The sequence below is a fragment of the Schistocerca americana genome, chromosome 4, assembly GCF_021461395.2.
Source record: "Schistocerca americana isolate TAMUIC-IGC-003095 chromosome 4, iqSchAmer2.1, whole genome shotgun sequence".
In the NCBI taxonomy this organism is placed as follows: Eukaryota; Metazoa; Arthropoda; class Insecta; order Orthoptera; family Acrididae; genus Schistocerca; species Schistocerca americana.
Window position 1 is genome coordinate 355,198,004 of NC_060122.1, and position 19,598 is coordinate 355,217,601.

At 45.4% G+C, this 19,598-nt stretch overlaps 1 protein-coding gene across 2 annotated transcripts in view; it reads left to right on the plus strand.

Annotated features, from left to right (window-relative positions):
• The window catches only part of LOC124612264 (irregular chiasm C-roughest protein), a 1,966,673-nt gene that overhangs the window by 1,080,684 nt on the left and 866,391 nt on the right, over positions 1 to 19,598 (plus strand). For both annotated transcript variants that reach the window (XM_047140359.1, XM_047140358.1), the window contains exon 3: positions 8,904 to 8,950. The gene's annotated coding sequence lies outside the window, so the exon portion shown is untranslated. The remainder of the gene's footprint in view (positions 1 to 8,903; positions 8,951 to 19,598) is intronic.

Genomic DNA, 19,598 nt, shown 5'->3' on the forward strand with positions numbered 1-19,598 from the left:
GGTGTTGTGTGCAGGCCTAACACAGCGAGTATTATCCAGATGCCACCTCCAGTGGAACCTACTACACGACCGAGCCCCGCCTGTAATTAAATTAAGAATCAAACCGTAAATAGCGGACGTACTAACTCATCCACGCGGGAAAAGCCTTATTTGTGACGCGACGGAATATCTCATTACCGTGAGAGCGGCGTTCGCAATTTACGATCCTCTTATTTTAATAGGGAACCGTGCCTTGCGAGAATCCCTTTAACACTGTTTGATGTATCACTCCCATTCGTTTATTAAGGAACATAACAGTCGGAAATAAGTCCTGGCGAGCAAAAAGCGCGGCGGGCAGTGAGAACTGGTACCCGCTGCAGGACCGCGGTCCTGCCTTAATTGCGGCTCTCACGAAAATGGATCGCCTGCCCAGGACGCGACACGCCATTGTGTTTACTCGCAGTTGATCTCAATAACCGCCTAGCGAAGCGAGACGACGACTCCAGTTACGCTACAGACGTTTTTTACGTACGATAGTAATAGCAATCCAGTTCTGGACACGGCAGAATAGCTGCACTGGTGCTACAACATGAGCTGCTCCGGTGTTGACTTTTTTGCCACCCGCAATAAGTGCTGTCTAGTTCTTCGTGGAAAAACCTGTACGTAACGAAGTTGTCCTCTTTCAACAATTATGTTCAGTTAAGCTATTTGCCTCTTCCCAGAGCAAGTCCGTCGTTGATTCTCTTTGATCTGCAGCGCGACCAGTGCGGTCAATAGCTACTGTTTGAGTGGGCAGTAGGGAATATAGCGAGTCTTGAGTCGGACTGTAGGCACGAGGTACTTGATCACCTGCGGGTATTAAAGTGGACGTAAAACAGTTAGTTGGCAGAAGAGAGACGTAATGATATCGCGAGTAAGGTACGCTAAATATACACTCCTGGAAATTGAAATAAGAACACCGTGAATTCATTGTCCCAGGAAGGGGAAACTTTATTGACACATTCCTGGGGTCAGATACACCACATGATCACACTGACAGAACCACAGGCACATAGACACAGGCAACAGAGCATGCACAATGTCGGCACTAGTACAGTGTATATCCACCTTTCGCAGCAATGCAGGCTGTTATTCTCCCATGGAGACGATCGTAGAGATGCTGGATGTAGTCCTGTGGAACGGCTTGCCATGCCATTTCCACCTGGCGCCTCAGTTGGACCAGCGTTCGTGCTGGACGTGCAGACCGCGTGAGACGACGCTTCATCCAGTCCCAAACATGCTCAATGGGGGACAGATCCGGAGATCTTGCTGGCCAGGGTAGTTGACTTACACCTTCTACAGCACGTTGGGTGGCACGGGATACATGCGGACGTGCATTGTCCTGTTGGAACTGCAAGTTCCGTTGCAGGTCTAGGAATGGTAGAACGATGGGTTCGATGACGGTTTGGATGTACCGTGCACTATTCAGTGTCCCCTCGACGATCACCAGCGGTGTACGGCCAGTGTAGGAGATCGCTCCCCACACCATGATGCCGGGTGTTGGCCCTGTGTGCCTAGGTCGTATGCAGTCCTGATTGTGGCGCTCACCTGCACGGCGCCAAACACACATACGACCATCATTGGCACCAAGGCAGAAGCGACTCTCATCGCTGAAGACGGCACGTCTCCATTCGTCCCTCCATTCACGCCTGTCGCGACACCACTGGAGGCGGGCTGCACGATGTTGGGGCGTGAGCGGAAGACGGCCTAACGGTGTGCGGGACCGTAGCCCAGCTTCATGGAGACGGTTGCGAATGGTCCTCGCCGATACCCCAGGAGCAACAGTGTCCCTAATTTGCTGGGAAGTGGCGGTGCGGTCCCCTACGGCACTGCGTAGGATCCTGCGGTCTTGGCGTGCATCCGTGCGTCGCTGCGGTCCGGTCCCAGGTCGACGGGCACGTGCACCTTCCGCCGACCGCTGGCGACAACATCGATGTACTGTGGAGACCTCACGCCCCACGTGTTGAGCAATTCGGCGGTACGTCCACCCGGCCTCCCGCATGCCCACTATACGCCCTCGCTCAAAGTCCGTCAACTGCACATACGGTTCACGTCCACGCTGTCGCGGCATGCTACCAGTGTTAAAGACTGCGATGGAGCTCCGTATGCCACGGCAAACTGGCTGACACTGACGGCGGCGGTGCACAAATGCTGCGCAGCTAGCGCCATTCGACGGCCAACACCGCGGTTCCTGGTGTGTCCGCTGTGCCGTGCGTGTGATCATTGCTTGTACAGCCCTCTCGCAGTGTCCGGAGCAAGTATGGTGGGTCTGACACACCGGTGTCAATGTGTTCTTTTTTCCATTTCCAGGAGTGTATTTTGTACTGATTTCATGTAACTGGAAAAATGTCGCTGGTAACGGACTTGCGTGTAGGACAGGTTGAATTGTGATTTCAACCGTGTGCTTGTAAGAGCCAGAAGTAATAGTGAACTATATTTGATACTAAGTTCAGAAGTTTCGTGGAATTTGACTTTAACTCTTATCGTTCACCGGTTTTCTCGCCATTAACAGTGTGGGAGGCTATTACAATTGGACGATAGAAACCCATGCTGTTTTTTGGGCGGTACTTCAGTATGGTGACTGATTTTAGAATCACACTGAAAGAATCCGAACTTGTGTCCATCATAACCAGTTTCCACTATATTCTACGGTTTTGTGATGTTGTTAGCCATGAGGCTGTTTTTTGTGCATCATTTGAAAATATTCCGAGTTCTACACTTTTACGTGCTGTCTCATATCATAAAACTACACTGAAGCGCAAAAGAAACTAGTATAGGCATGTGTTCTCAAATACAGAGATATGTAAACAGGCGTATCCGGCTCTGCGGTCGGCAATGCCTGTATAAGACAACAAGTGTCTGACGCAGTTGTTAGATTGGTTACTGCTGTTTCAGTGGCAGGTTGTCAATATATAAGTGAGTTTGAACTTGGTGATACATTCAGCACACGAGCAACGGGACACAGCATTTCCGAAGTAGCGACGAAGTGGGGATTTTCCTGTACAACCAATTCACGAGTGTACCGTAAATATCAGGGATCCGGTAAAACATCAAATCTCCATCATCGCCGCGACCGGAAAAAGATACTGCAACAACGGGGTCAACGACGACTGAAGAGAATCGTTCAAGGTGACCCATGTGAAACCCTTCCGCAGATTGCTGCAGATTTCAATTCTGTGCCATCAACAAGTGGCACCGTGCGAACCACTCAACAAAACATCATCGATATCGGGTTTTGGAGCCGAAGGCCCACTCGTGCACCCTTGATAACTGCACGACACAAAGTTTTACGACTGGCCTGGACCAGTCAACAGCGACGTTGGTCTGTTGATGACTGGAAACATGTTGCCTGGTCGGACGAGTCTCGTTTCAAATTGTATCGAGCGGATGGACGCTTGAGGGTATGGAGACAATCTCATGAATACCTGGACCCTGCATGTCAGCAGGGGAGTGTTCAAGTTGGTGGAGGCTCTTTAATGGTGTGTGACGTATGCAGTTGGAGTCACATGGGACCCGTGATACGTCTACATACGACTCTGACAGGTGACATGTAAGCATCCTGTCTGATAACCTACATCTGTTCATGTCCATAGTCCATTACGACGGACTTGGACAATCCCAGCAGGACAGTGCGAGACCCCACACTTGTAGAATTGCTACAGAATTACTCCAGGAGCACTCTCTTGAGTTTAAACACTTCCGCTGGCCACAAAGCTCCACAGATATCTGGGATGCCTTGCAACACGCTGCTCAGAAGAGATCTCCACCCCGTCGTACTCCTACGGATTTGTGGACAGCCCTGCAGGATTCATGGTTACGATTCCTTCCAGCTCTAATTGAGACATTAGTCTAGTCCATAGTACGTCGTGCTGCGGCACTTCTGCGTGCTCGCGGGGTACTACACGATATTAGGCAGGTGTACCAGTTCCTTTGGCTCTTCAGTGTACTTTGAAGATATAGCTAACTCTTCTTGTACAAAATTTTGTGGCGAATAAAATGCTACATATTCTTAGAACTATTTAGTTACATGTGGGCACAAAGTCATACTTCGTCGGTCTTGCACCATCTTGTACCTTGAAACAGAGGAAGATCTGTTACCACGGAATATGTGATACTTGCTGTTATTATGTTTTAACAATTTTCCTACCTTGAAAATGGAAATTTTTTTAGTTTCCAGTAGCTTCAGGTCCAAAAAGTATTTAACTTGTAATTGATTTTTGATAATGCTTCTGTTTAATTTGATTTCAAATACTACTTCTTGGTATGTATTAAAGTAATAATGCAACAGATGGGTGATCAAATACGGTGTTAACATTTTCTCGACTGCAACGCTTAGAATATCTGTTCCTAGGTATATGACAATGTTGTACCTTCGAACAAGTTTTCACATTTGAAAAAAATCTTAATTTTCTGTAGTAATTTTTGTAATCACAGAAAATGACTGCAGCACATAAAAAGTGATTCCATGATTTAAAAATGGAATAAGAAACTATATCAAACTTCTATTACACAGATGTATAGCGGTGAAAGTCTGAGAAGTGTACCTGACCAAACTATTACGACCAGTGGATGTCAGTTCTAGCACTAATTTGTAAGTATGACGACCGAAAATTAATCAAGTTGTTATGATTTATCAGTAGAGAGCCTACGTCACTGTGCGATTTTATACACTGGGTGACCGAGATGTTCCAGTACCATGCTCACTTTGCGCAATAGCGGAAATAAAAACTTATTTTAATTGTATACCAGCTATGAAGCTGACGACGAGCATACTTCATGTACCGCCCTCAACAATTCGCGGCTCATTCAGAAAAAGATTTGAAATTTGAAAGTGAAAGGATTTAGATCGACGTTTCTGAATGAACTATCTGGAGATACGGAGGAGCAGCGAGTTGCACCCTACGGTTCTTTGTTTGCACAATATTGTGATTTCCTTAACAGATCATTTAGCAGCATTCCAGTTGGATTATTAATAACTGTATGTTTGTTGTTCCGGCAAAACTTCGTCCTCGATGCTACAATTTGATAAGTTTCTAAAAGCAAAAATATGTATGAAAATAGGCCCATCGGGTATATAATCGCTAGGTATACGTTCCAGTAATGGTTGTTGCAAAAGAGCTAAGGTATCAAAAGAGTACCCATCGGCGCTTCGTACTTTGGCGACTGAGTCTCTCTGACTACGAATACAGTGACGCCGCACTGGTGGACAGACTGCTTTAGCAACCAGGAGTTCGTATAATCAAATTCCGTCTTCTCTTAGCGATTTAGTTGTTCAGCATGAATACCTGAATGGTCTTTTCAGTACAGCCGTGAGCAGTCACGCTCCCTTCTTATTCACTCTCTTACATCCAACGCCTCGCCAATTACTTCATTTAAAAATGAAATCCTTGTCTAGGAACTACACGAGTATCTTATTTCCTTAATTCCGTGAAAGGTAAAAGATAATCTCTGTCAGAATCCCAGCACCTGTGTTTCATATTTAGACGAAATAATGTGAATAAGTTCTTTACGTGTCACAAGACTTTCTTGATTCTCATGACTATAATTACTCTGAACGAGGTGGTGTCCACGCAGCGGTCATTAATTCAGCGGCTGTTGTGTTCTACGCTTTCTGGAGTCATTAACCGGGGAAATAACTGAGCCAGGTCTGTAATAAATTATGCTACGCTTAACGACGAAGCTGAACTGACAGTGGAGCTGTACACAGGACAAAACCGGGAGTAGAGTTGGCCACAAAGCGTACAATGCTTGCTTACCCACTCACAGTTGCGACAGAACCTCAACTGCGTTGCCGCTGGCTCGGAGGGACATTTAACATGACAAGGATCGTTACATAAATCAGTGCGACGCGAAACGGCAGGTTGTGGTAATTGGTGGGCTGCGGCCGAAACTACCGGTGCAGTACTGTGTGTACATTTGCGCTCCCGTCGTCTCCTACTGCTTTAGAGCAGTAGTCAACACACAATAGTCTCCGAGTCAAGGTTTCATAAAGCGGTATTAACTGTTGCTTTAGTTCCGCAGTAGCTGGCAATGTTAACATCGTATATCCTCGTTGTTAGATACTTTCCCATCTCTTTTGTACGAATATTGCCGTGTGAGTGCTGTCTCGTGTTTCATTGACAATTAAAACGGAATTGCAACGTCATACACACACACACACACACACACACACACACACACACACACACACACACACACATCCTCCCCCAAACGCAATACACACACAGGGGTTGGACAAAAATATGGAAAAACGCGTTCTTGGACGTAAATGCAGGCTGCGCTGTTGTAGCTGACCACGAACGGTACTTGTGCAATATCCTCAATACTTTGCAAGCCTCATTCGTGGTCTGGAAAGTGTTCTGTGTAGTTGCCAGTGCATTATGTTGGAGCTAAACAAATTTGTACGTGGGCAGTTCGTATGGTAGGTGCTTCCGTAGCAAAGGCAGCCGAAGTATTTGGTGTTTCAAGAGGCACCTTATAGAAGATTTATACCTCATACAGGGAAAGCGGAAAAACATTATCAGCTGAGTCACAACGCGGATGAAAGTGTGTGTTGAGTGATCGAGACAGGCCGTTATTCAAGAGGATTGTGACGAAAAATAAGAGGACGAGCACCGCAAAAGCCACTGAGGAACTGATTTTCGCAATAGCGAACACTGTCAGCCTCAAAGCAACACGAAAGGATCTCCATAATATGGTAATTGCAGAGCAAGTTGGAATTCCAAAACTAATCATCACTGATGCAAATGTTCGTAACAGGGGAAAGTGGCGTCGAAGCCGCAAAAGGTGAGAAAGTCATTTGGTCGTATGAGTTATCCTGCACAGTGTTTCCAGCTTCGGGTCGAGTTTACGTCCTAAGTGTGAATCATGGCGGGGGTTCGGTGATGATATGAGTAGTCACATCGTGGTATTCCATGGGCCAAATGGTTTCTCTGCAACGTCACATTGCTGCAAGGATTATGTGACCATTTTGGATGATCAAGACCATCCCATTGTGCAGTGCTTGTTTCACAGTTGTGTGTTCGTAGAGTGCAGACAAACTGAAGTATGAAGTGGGGAACGGAGAATAATGTTGGCTTTTTGGGTATCTATGCTTTGCATATGTGTCTGTGGGATTTCAGTGATGCTTGTTACAAAAATAAGCAACATATTGCTGCCGCTGAGACCGTCATGTGCGATCATAACATAGATGGTTTGAAAATATTTGAGCCGCAGGGCAAAATTTAATGAGTGAGGAGCACATATACAACTGAATTAAGAAAAATACAAGCAAGTGTAATTCTAGCTGTGGCAAAGTTCTCGTCTACAAGACTAAAATCCCATCGTTCGAGTTGGCTAACTTTTTGTTAAGGAATATTCATCTATTTAAAACGTCACTGCACTGCTCCCCATTCACATATGTTAGAATTTTGAAATATTGCCACTGTAAAGATTTCTATTCAAGAGAGTAGTTTGCAAGTAATTCTCTTCTTAATGCTGCCTGTTTCGAGTAGTTATTGTTGCTAATGTTACTAATTATTACTATTAATGTTCATCATTATTGGTGTTAATGAAATAGCGTCATCACAACTAAAACCGTATCTTACAGCATGCCGAGTGCTGTCGATTGCAATGCACGCAACATGATATGTAATTTCAGTTTTGGCGGCAGTGCTTTATGTATTACACTGCCTTTATTCCTTATAGCGTAATTAGCTCTAGGAGAAAGGTGGACAGTACTGGTGACATTCTAAGATAATTAAAAGAGTTTCTTGGATCTTCTGTTATAAATTATTTCAGCAAGGATGCTGAGCAGCCGAGCTGACGTCTTTTCTTCATCCAGTCACGAATCGAAACACGTTTCTTATTTTTTTCTTATTCAGCGATTCCACGCAACAAGCTTTAGCTCTAGAATTGGAAGGAAAATCAGCATTGGCCGTATTTTGTTGTTTTATTGTCAGCAAAATCGATTTTCGGTCACTTAGTGACCATACTCAGTGCTGTAATGCACAATCAAAATTGGTAGGCACTGGATCAAGCTATAACCACAAGCTTAGAGCGATCACGTGATCGCTCTAAGCATATGTTTATAGCTTGATACCAGTGCCTACCAGTTTTAATTGTGTATTAGAGCACTGAGGATGGTCACTAAGTAAGTGACCGAAAATCGATTTTGCTGACAATAAAACAACAAAATACGGCCAATGCTGATTTTCCTTCCAATTCTATCCACTATTTGGTCGTGGTGCACACAACACGGCATGGAGTCGCCAATCAATAAAGCTTTAACTCCATCACAACTCGTGCAACGTGCAGCTGCCAAAACTTTCATTTGACACGACTCAGGAACCCACAAAACGACGAAACTGAAGTGTATACTGGTGTCGACGTGTCTACAGTCATATATGAAACCACTTGCGTGCAATTCATTCCACGCAACGAGTGGCGCAACCCATTGTCGTCATATAAACTAGGCTTAACGCTTGAGTTGGACCCCCGGTGAACAAATTGTACTCGTGCCTTTTTACTTTCCTGCGACTGCCGCAACATCCGCACAGCAGAGAGTATGCTTCGATGCCATTTGAGAATGGCTCTTGCACTGTGGATGCCTTGCTCCAGGGAGGGGGGAAAGGATCTGGTCAATTAGGCCGCTAGTGAAGCAGTCGGCAGCGAAATGCCGACCGGGCGGGCGCATTGAATGCGCGGCGTGGGGCTCAGACACAGCTGGGCGGCCGTGCCTACCCGTCACGGCGCATTACTTGCCGCTAAGCCCGGGATCAGGGCGGCTCAAATCCCGCGCCCTATCTGCCCTGCTGACGCTGACGCCTGCTGTCGCCTATCTCTGCGCCTGTGCCGCTGCTGACAAAAGACGCGCTGACCTACAGCTGCCGCATCCTTTGTTTCAGGTTGCCGACGCTGCAGGAGCAGCTGCCTCGCCCTCAGCACTTCCAAGGTGAGTTCTTCTGCGCGAGCGGTGCCACAGCGCACTGCCTCTTTCACGTCTAGTCAGACTCTGCATACCACTGTGAAGAGCATAGCAGATGATACATCTCACTACACCACTTATTAAGACTTCTTCCCATTTATAAGAATTCTTCCCGTTCCATTCACGTACAGTGCCTGGGAAGAATTACTACTTATTTGTTCACAACTGGCATCAATCTACAGATTACCATCATGTATCTCGAAGATATTTATAACAGCTTACGTGACAAATTAAAACTTTGTCTTCAAATACCATAAAATCCATCGAACATCACTACTATCAGGCAGTAACGTACATTAGAATGAAAGAACAAGTTTACTGTTGTCAGTCACTATTTATACCCACAAAGTGTTTCGAAGGTTTAAACCTCCATCATCAGGTGGATTTACATGCGTTAGTTTGACATATATGTATATCCAACTGATGATGGAGGTTGAAACCTTCGAAACACTTTGCGGATATAAATAGTGACTGACAACAGTAAACTTGTTCTTTTGTTCGAATGTACCTTACTGCCTGACAGTAGTGATGTTCGATGGATTTTATGGTATTTGAAGACAAAGTTTTAATCTGTCATAAATACTTTGAGATACATGGTGGTAATCTGTAAATTGAAGCCAGTTGTGAATAAACAAGCAGTTACTAGTAGTTCTTGGAGGCCGAATTATGACGTTTTACGAGCTGTGGAGCACTTCCTTCACAAAACATTTTCGGTTAAACCAAATTACAAACTTTTGAAAACGAGTATTAGATGATAAGTCTAGGAATGTACTACAGTTCCTTACATGTCTAACACGTCTCCATTGGTCACAGGCTCCTTTCTCTGTCATAACACATCGCATGTGAATCGGCATATTTTGTAAACGAAGACCTTTGTTTAATGTTCGCATATAAAGATAATATAATTATATTTTCAGTAATGAAATGTTACAGTATTTAGTACATTTTATTGTTGACAAGATCTTATTCTGTGCCATCACCTTGAAAGCAGTCCCCCATGGGAGAAAATAAACCGATCCCAGCCTTCCTGTCACTTACAGAATGAATGCATCCTGGAACTCTTTCTTTGTTGGGCGTTTAGCACCCTCTGTGATTGCGTTTGAATATCCTTTACTGGATCAAATCTTCGCCCTTTCAAGATAACTGAGAAGACAAAGAAGTCAGTAGGAGTTGATTTGGGTGAGTACGGCGAGGGGGAAAAAACTGCCTGAATAATACACGTAGTATGCGTGCATTATCATGCTGGAGTGTTCAGTCGTTCGTACGATACTTTTGCGAATGTTTTGTCCTCATGTGATTCCTCAACGTATCTGAACATCACGACAGAATTGTTCTCTTTATTTACAGTCTGACGAAGAGGGGCGAAGTCTTTATAAACAGTCCCTTCAATATATAAGAAAGGAGAACCTGATCAACATGAGCATAGCCGGCCGAAGTGGCCGTGCGGTTAAAGGCGCTGCAGTCTGGAACCGCAAGACCGCTACGGTCGCAGGTTCGAATCCTGCCTCGGGCATGGATGTTTGTGATGTCCTTAGGTTAGTTAGGTTTAACTAGTTCTAAGTTCTAGGGGACTAATGACCTCAGCAGTTGAGTCCCATAGTGCTCAGAGCCATTTGAACCAACATGAGCATAACGTTTCTGTTGACTTGTCGAGCTATTTCTCTTTGAATTAAAACTGTGATCGTGTTTAAGAAGTTGTTTGAAGTTCCCTGCAGACCTCCACGACCTCTGGCTTCTGGTCGCCTTGAAGCAATCTTATCACATACTTCCCAGCAGACCTTCCGATCTTCAATTTCTGTTAGAGAATAAGGCCATACGTGTCACAACTTATTCCCAAGATTTCGCTGAGCTGATAGAATGCCTGTTTACGATCCTTCAGAGTCAGATTCCGCAGTATCTGAACGTTTTCTGGTGTGATGTCAGTTTTCGGCTTACCGGAACAATCATCATCATTAGTCGATGTTCGGCCGTTTTTGAAACACATATAACCAGTCGTGAGCCTATGCCTGACCGAAAATTTTCCTCAACATTTGTTGCGATTCTGTAGCGCTTTTTCCGAAGTTTAAAACAAAACGTTATACAGACGCATTGCTCTTTCAGGTAAGAGAAATTAAAAAAAAAAAAAAAAAAAAAAAAAAAAACGACGTGCCAAAAAGGAATTATCCGAATGGGATGGACGCTGGACATCGGGGCTAAATTCTAAACGGGACTCATCACTCAGACAATCCTACTCCATCCTCGTACATCCATATTTGAACTAGATGAAGGTGAGACACAGCTGGTAAAATTTTTATTAAAAATTAAATTCCTCCAAATGTACTTAAGACATTTTATTTACTTCGCTACTAGTTTCGGCGTTGCGTCAACGCAATCTTCAGGCCCGTATGCTGAAATCTGTTGTGTGTGTCTCAGTCTAGAAGTCCACGGTGAGATCAACACATGCTCCACCCAGCACGTGTTGATCTCACCGCGGACTTCTAGACTGAGACACACACAACTGATTTCAGCAAAGTGTACGGGCCTGAAGATGGCATTGACGCAACGCCAAAGTAGTAGCGAAGTAAATAAAAGATCTTCAGTACAGCTGGAGGAATTTCATTTTTAATAAAAATCCTACTCCATGCCGAAGACGTGTCTGGGCACGCCCCGGACAGTGATGGGATACCAGCTTGACTGTCGCCTGCCACACGACCCAGCAGTAAGGAGTGATGGTCTAAGGTGTCATTTTTTTCATAGCAGGACCCATCTGGTTGTCAACATCGGCATCCTTGCAGCACAGTGGTACGTCGACGGTATTGGTTCAAATGGTTCAAATGGCTCTGGGCACTATGGGACTCAACTGCTGTGGTCATAAGTCCCCTAGAACTTAGAACTACTTAAACCTAACTAACCTAAGGACAGCACACACATCCATGCCCGAGGCAGGATTCGAACCTGCGACCGTAGCAGCAGCGCGAGGCAGAGAAAATCCCTGACCCCGCCGGGAATCGAACCCGGGAACCCGGGCGTGGGAAGCGAGAACGCTACCGCACGACCACGAGATGCGGGCGTCGACGGTATTAAACGCCCCGTTTTGTTATCCTTTATGGGAAGCCATCCATGCCTTACATTTCAGAAAGCTAACGCTCGCCCGCACTAGACAAGAATTTCTACTGCTTGTCTTCGTGCTTACCAAACCCTACCTTGGCCAACTAGGTCGCCTGTTCTCTGCCCAGTTGAGAATCTTTGGAGCATTGTGGACGAGGCCCTACAACCGTCTTTAGATTTTGACGATGTAAAGCGCCAGTTGGGCTGAATTGGCACTATATCCCTCAGGAGGACGTCCAATAACTCAGTCAGTCAATGCCAAGCCGAGTAACTGCTTGCATAAGGGCCAGAGGCATTCCACCGCGTTGTTGACACTAGAAGTGACATGTGATTACATTTTTACGCAATTTGGTTGCATAGATCCTTAGAAATCAGTACCTAAAACAACCACATCTGGCAGTAATAACGGCCTTGATACGCCTGGGCATTGAGTCAAACAGAGCTTGGATGGCGTGCACAGGTACAGCTGCCCATGTAGCTTCAACACGATACCACAGTTCATCAAGAGTAGTGACTGGCGTATTGTGACGAGTCAGTTGCTCGGCCACTATTGACCAGACGTTTTCAATTGGTGAGAGATCTGGAAAATGTGCTGGCCAGGACAGCAGTCGAACATTTTCTGTATCCAGAAAGGCCCGTACAGGATCTGCAACATGCGGTCGTGCATTATCCCGCTGAAATGTAGGGTTTCTCAGGGATGGGATGAAGGGTAGAGCCACGGGTCGTAACACATCTGAAATGTAACGTCCACTGTCCAAAGTGCCGTCAATGCGAACAAGAGGTGACCAAGACGTGTAACCAATGGCACCCCATGCCATCACGCGTGGTGGTACGCCAGTATGGCGATGACGAATACATGCTTCTAATGTGCGTTCACCGCGATGTCGCCAAACACGGATGCGACCATGATGATGCTGTAAACAGAACCTATATTCATCCAAAAAAATGACGTGTTGCCATTCGTGCACTCAGGTTCGTCGTTGAGTACACCATCGCAGGCGCTCCTGTCTGTGATGCAGCGTCAAGGGTAACCGCAGCCACGGTCTCCGAGCTGATTGTCCATGCTGCTGCAAACGTCGTCGAACTGTTCGTACAGATGGTTGTTGTCTTGCAAACGTCCGCATTTGTTGACTCAGGGATCGAGATGTGGCTGCACGATCCGTTACAACCATGCGGATAAGATGCCTGTCATCTCGACTGCTAGTGATACGAGGCCATTGTGATCCAGCACGGCGTTCCGTATTACCCTCCTGAACCCACCGATTCCATATTCTGCTAACAGTCATTGGATCTCGATCAACGCGAGCAGCAATATCGCGATACGATAAACTGCAATAGCGATAGGCTACAATCCGACCTTTATCAAAGTTGGAAACGTGATGGTACGCATTTCTCCTTCTTAAACGAGGCATCACAACGACGTTTCACCAGGCAACGCCGGTCAACTACTGTTTGTGTACGAGAAATCGGTTGGAAACTTTCCTCATGTCAGCACGTTGTAGGTGTCGCCACCGGCGGAAAACTTGTGTGAATGCTCTGAAAAGCTAATCATTTGTATATCACAGCATCTCCTTCCTCTCGTTTAAATTTCGCGTGTGTAGGACGTCATCTTAGTGGTGTAGCAATTTTAATGGCCAGTAGTGTATAATCATTTGTTTGTCTGTACATGTACAGCACATCTACCATTTTCCATCATATTCGGCTAACTTTATGGTGATGCGTCGGTTTCCTTTATTTTTTATTTTTTATTTTTATTTATTTATTTTTTGTTTTTCATGCTTGGAGTGTGAGCACGCTCGGAACCAACGCTAAACAAGCCACTCAGTCGCAACTGCTGTGGGAACACACCTAGCGGTGTATCAATGTGTTGTTAAACATTTGCGCTCAAAATTCAGATGTAGGGAACTTTTTGATGACGTTTCATACTAGTAGAGGTGCAAGAATAGTATCCGCTGCGATCGCGTGCTGGAGGCCTGTGTGCGCCGCGGTGGCCTCCCTAGCGCCGCTCCTGACGTGCCAACGGAAGCGTAGCGTCGGCGAACGCCTCGCCGGCCAGCGCGCGGGGGGCTACTCTCGGAAAACGAGCCGCTACCTGGGCTGATAACGGCGCAGCGTATCGGCCGCGCGCCGTATATTAATTGCGTCGGCGGAAGCAAATTGCGGGGCGCCTTGAAAATACCGCTGCGGTCACGCACAGCCCTGAGGAGCTGTAGCCGCCTCCCCTCCCCCGTCCAAACCCCGCACCGCCAGCTTTCTCCACCCTACCAGCAGCGCCGTGACTGAACAGGCCTTACTCTTCTAGTGCAAACAAATACGAAGGTAGGCCTACCAGTAAAGAATTACATCGAAGAGACAAAGAAACTGGTATAGGCAAGTGACAAGTGTCCTTCGCAGTTGTTAAATCGGTTACTGCTGCTACAATGGCAGGTTATGAAGATCTAAGCGTGTTTGAACGTGGGCCGGCCGTTGTGGCCGAGCGGTTCTAGGCGCTTCAGTCCGGAACCGCGCTGCTGCTACGGTCGCAGGTTCGAATCCTGCGTGTGATGTCCTTAGGTTAGTTAGTAGTTCTAAGTCTAGGGGACTGATGACCTCAGATATTAAGTCCCATAGTGCTTAGAGCCATTTGAACCATTTTGAACGTGGTGTTACAGTCGGCGCACGAGCGATGGGACACAGCATGTCCGAGGTAGCGATGAAGTGGAGATTTTCCCGTACGACCATTTCACGACTGTACCGTGAATATCAGAAATCCAGTAAAACAGCAAATCTCCGACATCGCTGCGGCCGGAAAAAGATCGTGCAAGAACGTGACCAAAGACGACAGAAGACAATCGTTCAACGTGACAGAAGTGAAGTGTAACCCTTCCGCAAATTGCGACAGATTTCAGTGCTGGGTAATCAACAAGTGTCAGCGTGCGAATCATTCAACGAAACATCATCGATTGGGCTTTCGGAGCCGAAGGCCCATTCGTGTACCCTTGATGACTGCACGATCCGAATATTTACGCCTCGCCTGGGCCTATCAACATCGTCACTGGACTGTTGATGACTGGAAACATGTTGTCTGGTCAGACGAGTCTCGTTTCAAATTGTATCAATCGAATACACGTCGGCGCGAGGGATTAGCCGAGCGGTCTGGGGCGCTGCAGCCATGGACTGTGCGGCTGGTCCCGGAGGAGGTTCGAGTCCTACCTTGGGCATGTGTGTGTGTGGGTGTGTGTGTTTGTCCTTAGGATAATTTAGGTTAAGTAGTGTGTAAGCTTAGGGACTGATGATCTTAACAGTTAAGTCCCATAAGATTTAACACACATTTGAACTTTTTTTTTTTTTTTTTTTTTTTTTTTTTTTTTTTTTTTTTTTTTTTTTGAACACATGTGTACGGGTTTGGAGACAATCTCATGAATCCTGCATGTCAGCAGGAGACTCTTCAAGCTGGCGGAGGCTATGTAATATTGTGGATCGTATGCAGGTGGAGTGATGCGGAACCCTTGATACGTCTAGATGAACACAACGGATCACGTTGTCGAAATATCGTGCAAGAACGACGCTGATATCCGGCAGAATACCCTCCAACTCAGTCTGAAGAATTATCATCAGGTTGTTCTTCCCGTCAGAATGATCCACATTAGCACACAAGGCTGGTATACAAAGAATAAAAATGGACCCAATACCGATCGCTGTGAGGGATTTGTCTCAGTTCACCTGACTCATTCTATATTATGGTCTGCATTACTAAGCGTTTCTTCCTTTTTTATAAACTTTCTATTTCCATATTCTTTGTTGTTTTTCGAAGTGCAGTGGATCGGATGTAACTGATCCATTAACTCGTTTCCGACTGTTGGAGGCATGATGAACAATGCCGTTGCATACACCTGGACGTTATTTTGATCCTCAGCTCTTCCGTGGTCATGCTGTTGCTGTCTTTCACTTCCTCGGTCCACCTTCTCCTTTGTTTTCCTTACCCATTTGACCTTGTATTCTTTCGAGCATTACAGCTCTTTCTAATGAGTCTTAGGCTATCATGATAAGCCCACAGTATCTTACATTCACGTGTTTTATTTTGGCCAACAAAGATGTTTTTTTCATATATTTTCCAGGACTGTTCTATTTACTTTTTGTTTTTATTTATTTATTTTACTTTTTCATCCAATGAAATCCTCAGAACACTTCCCCAAATCCACATTTCAAAAGATCGGAGTTTCGGACCTTTATTTTCAGAGTTTCCTTTCCTGCAGCAACGTGCTTAACTATAACAGATTTTTTGAAGTTGTGAACTCCTTTTTATTCTCTCAGTGCAGTAGCTGCTTTTGCTATTCAGATGTTATATACACGGTGAAAAGTATTTAAACCGACAAACTCTGGCAAGTTGTAGGGTACATCAAAACAAATATATTTCCCTATGAGGAGTATTTAAACCGGTAGAGGAAGATTTCTCTGGCGGCAAATTAATTAAGCCAACAAACACTTTTCCATTTTTTTATTACCAAGAGACAACAACTAGGTAGCAGATACGGCCCAATTAAACAGTCTCCAACAACACCAACCCACACATTAACGAAGAACCACACTTTATGAGCGTTAGTAACTGTGGCATGTGGGTTATCCTCACTCCAAACATGCGAATTGTGCATGTTGAAGACTCCATCACGCCCGAACGTTGCTTCATCGCTAAACAACACAGAGGATGGAAATTTAGGATGCATTTCACTCTGTTCCAGGTACCACTGAGAAAACTGTGCTCTGGATGGATAATAAACTGGTTCCAGGTTGTGGACACGCTGTAAGTGAAATGAACGTAACAATTCTCTCGAAGGACTGTTCTTACATTCGTCTGATTCGTCCCCATGTTACGTGCAATCGCACAAGTGTTGATTGAAGGATCCCGCTCCACATGGTGCAAGACATCTTCCTCAAATTGCAACTTTCTTACCGTGCGACGGCATCCCTGTCCAGGTAATCTGCTAAATGACCTGGTCTCACGCAGACGTTGGTACACAGCATCAAAGGTCGTATGACGCGGGATACGGCGATTAGGATATTGTTGTTGATAAACCCGCTGTCCAGCTCGTCCGTTGTGGTGCGCTATGTAGTACGCACCAACCATATCAGTGTACTCACTCCAGGGGTATCGCTCCATTAGTAAACAGAGACAATGAACTACTACACTGGTGGACAGCAGTTGTCTACAACTGAAGATCGTAATACGGCCTCTATCAACTGAAGAGCGTAATACGGCCTCCAACGGCTTAAATAATCCTCTTAGGAAAAAATGACATTAGGGATAAATATTTGTTTTGATGTCCCCTACAACCTCCCAGAGTTTGACGGTTTAAATACTTTTCACCCTGTATAAATGACATACACAATAATCCCTCCGCTCGTCCACTACATTAGTTCTAATACCGGTTACCAAAATTTTTGTTTTCTTCAAATTTTCTCCTTAGACCAAGTCTTTTTCACTTTCCGTTCTATATTCTCCAGCGTACTTTCAATGTTTTCTTCAATGTCTCCTTTAAGTGTAGCATCATCCCCATCCCTTCAGATGCTGACTAAGTACCCTCTCAAAAAGAATGCTGGTTCCGTTCCGACTGCTTCAGCCAATTCCACGACAGCGCTCCGGTCTGTTTCGGGGAGAGCTCATTACCGCCACTCACTGATGCATGAATAAATGCTTGTGTGTATATTTTGGCAGTATGGGACGGACGACATGTGCGAGCTTACGCAGTAGTTGTGGAGTATGCAGCGCCGGACCCCGGAATGGTCGGACCTCGAGGCTGGCAAATGAAGTCCAGCCAGAGAGCGAGAGAGAGAGAGAGAGAGAGAGAGAGAGAGAGAGAGAGAGAGACTTGTCGAGGCGCGTAACGCGGTGCGGCCACTGCGCTCTCATTAATAATTCATTTTCGTCATTCCGCACGCGCCGTAATTTTTGATAATCTGCGCGGCGGCGGCGGCGGCTGCGGGGGCGGCTGCGGTGGCGGTGCCGGCGATAATTAAGACGACAGGGCAGGCCTGCTGTTTATTTGGCGCGCATTCCGGCCGCTAATTGCAGTTCTACCGCCGGACTAAACTGTTTAGCGGCCTGGGCGCAGCGCGCTCATACTTTATTCACAACTTCATTTCCGACGGACGGGCTACCCGCCCAGACCACGTCCCTCTTGTTTCATTTATAATATCGCATTATTTCTCCCCGTGTATTTTTAAAGGAGTACCTCCCTGTCACCGACGCCAAGCAACGCCAGCACCTTTCCTCGTGTCGACACTCACCGCAGCTTCGTCATATTTTCCGTCCTCGCCACTCTCGAAGCTCTTTACCAGAACCCAAAATCAGTTGCGAGGTAATATCCTATGCTTTCTATGTGAGAGATTACAGACTTCCTCATGGTGCACTCTACTGATGTTGACTGTTCAAATAACATACATAGAATTCGAATCGAGAACAGCTGTCAACACGAGTAACGTAGAAGTGAATATCCTCGGAGTAGTGAAGCAACTTAAATCACTTTAAAATAAATCAAAAAATGAAAAAAAAAATAAAAAAAAATAAATCACTTTAAAAGAAAATCTTCTGGTCCAGACTGTATACCATTTAGGTTCCTTTCGGAGTATGCTGATGCATTAGCTCCGTTACTCAACAGTCACCTACAACCGTTCACTCGACGAAAGATCCGTACCCAAAGACTGGAAAGTTTCACAGGTCACGCCAATATTCAAGAAAGGTAGTAGGAGTAATCCACTAAATTACAGGCCCATATCGTTAACGTCGATATGCAGCAGGATTTTAGAACATATATTGTGTTCGAACATAATGAATTACCTCCAAGAAAACAGTCTATTGACACACAGTCAACATGGCTTTAGAAAACATCGTTCCTGTGAAACACAACTAGCTCTTCATTCACATGAAGTGCTGAGTCCTATTTACAAGGGATTTCAGATAGATTCTGTATTTCTGGTTTTCCAGAAGGCTTTTGACACTGTACCACACAAGCGTCTCGTAGTGGGATTGCGTGCTTATGGAATATCGTCCCAGTTATGTGACTGGATCTGTGATTTCCTGTCAGAGAGGTCACAGTTCGTTGTAATTGACGGAAAGTCATCGAGTAAAACAGAAATGATTTCTGGCGTTCCCCAAAGTAGTGTTATAGGCCCTTTGCTGTTCCTTATCTATATAAACGATTTGGGAGACAATTTGAGCAGCCGTCTTCGGTTGTTTGCAGATGACGCTGTCGTTTATCGACTAATAAAGTCATCAGAAGATCAAACAGAAAGGCAAAAAGAATTATAAAAAATATCTGAATGGTGCGAAAAGTGAGAGTTGACCCTAAATAACGAGAAGTGTGAGGTCATCCACATGAGTGCTAAAAGGAACTCGTTAAACTTCGGTTACACGATAAATCAGTCTAATCCAAAAGCAGTAAATTCAACTAAATACCTAGGTATTACAATTACGAACAGTTTAAATTGGAAAGAACACACAGAAAATGTTGTGGGGAAGGCTAACCAAAGGCTGCGTTTTATTGGCAGGACA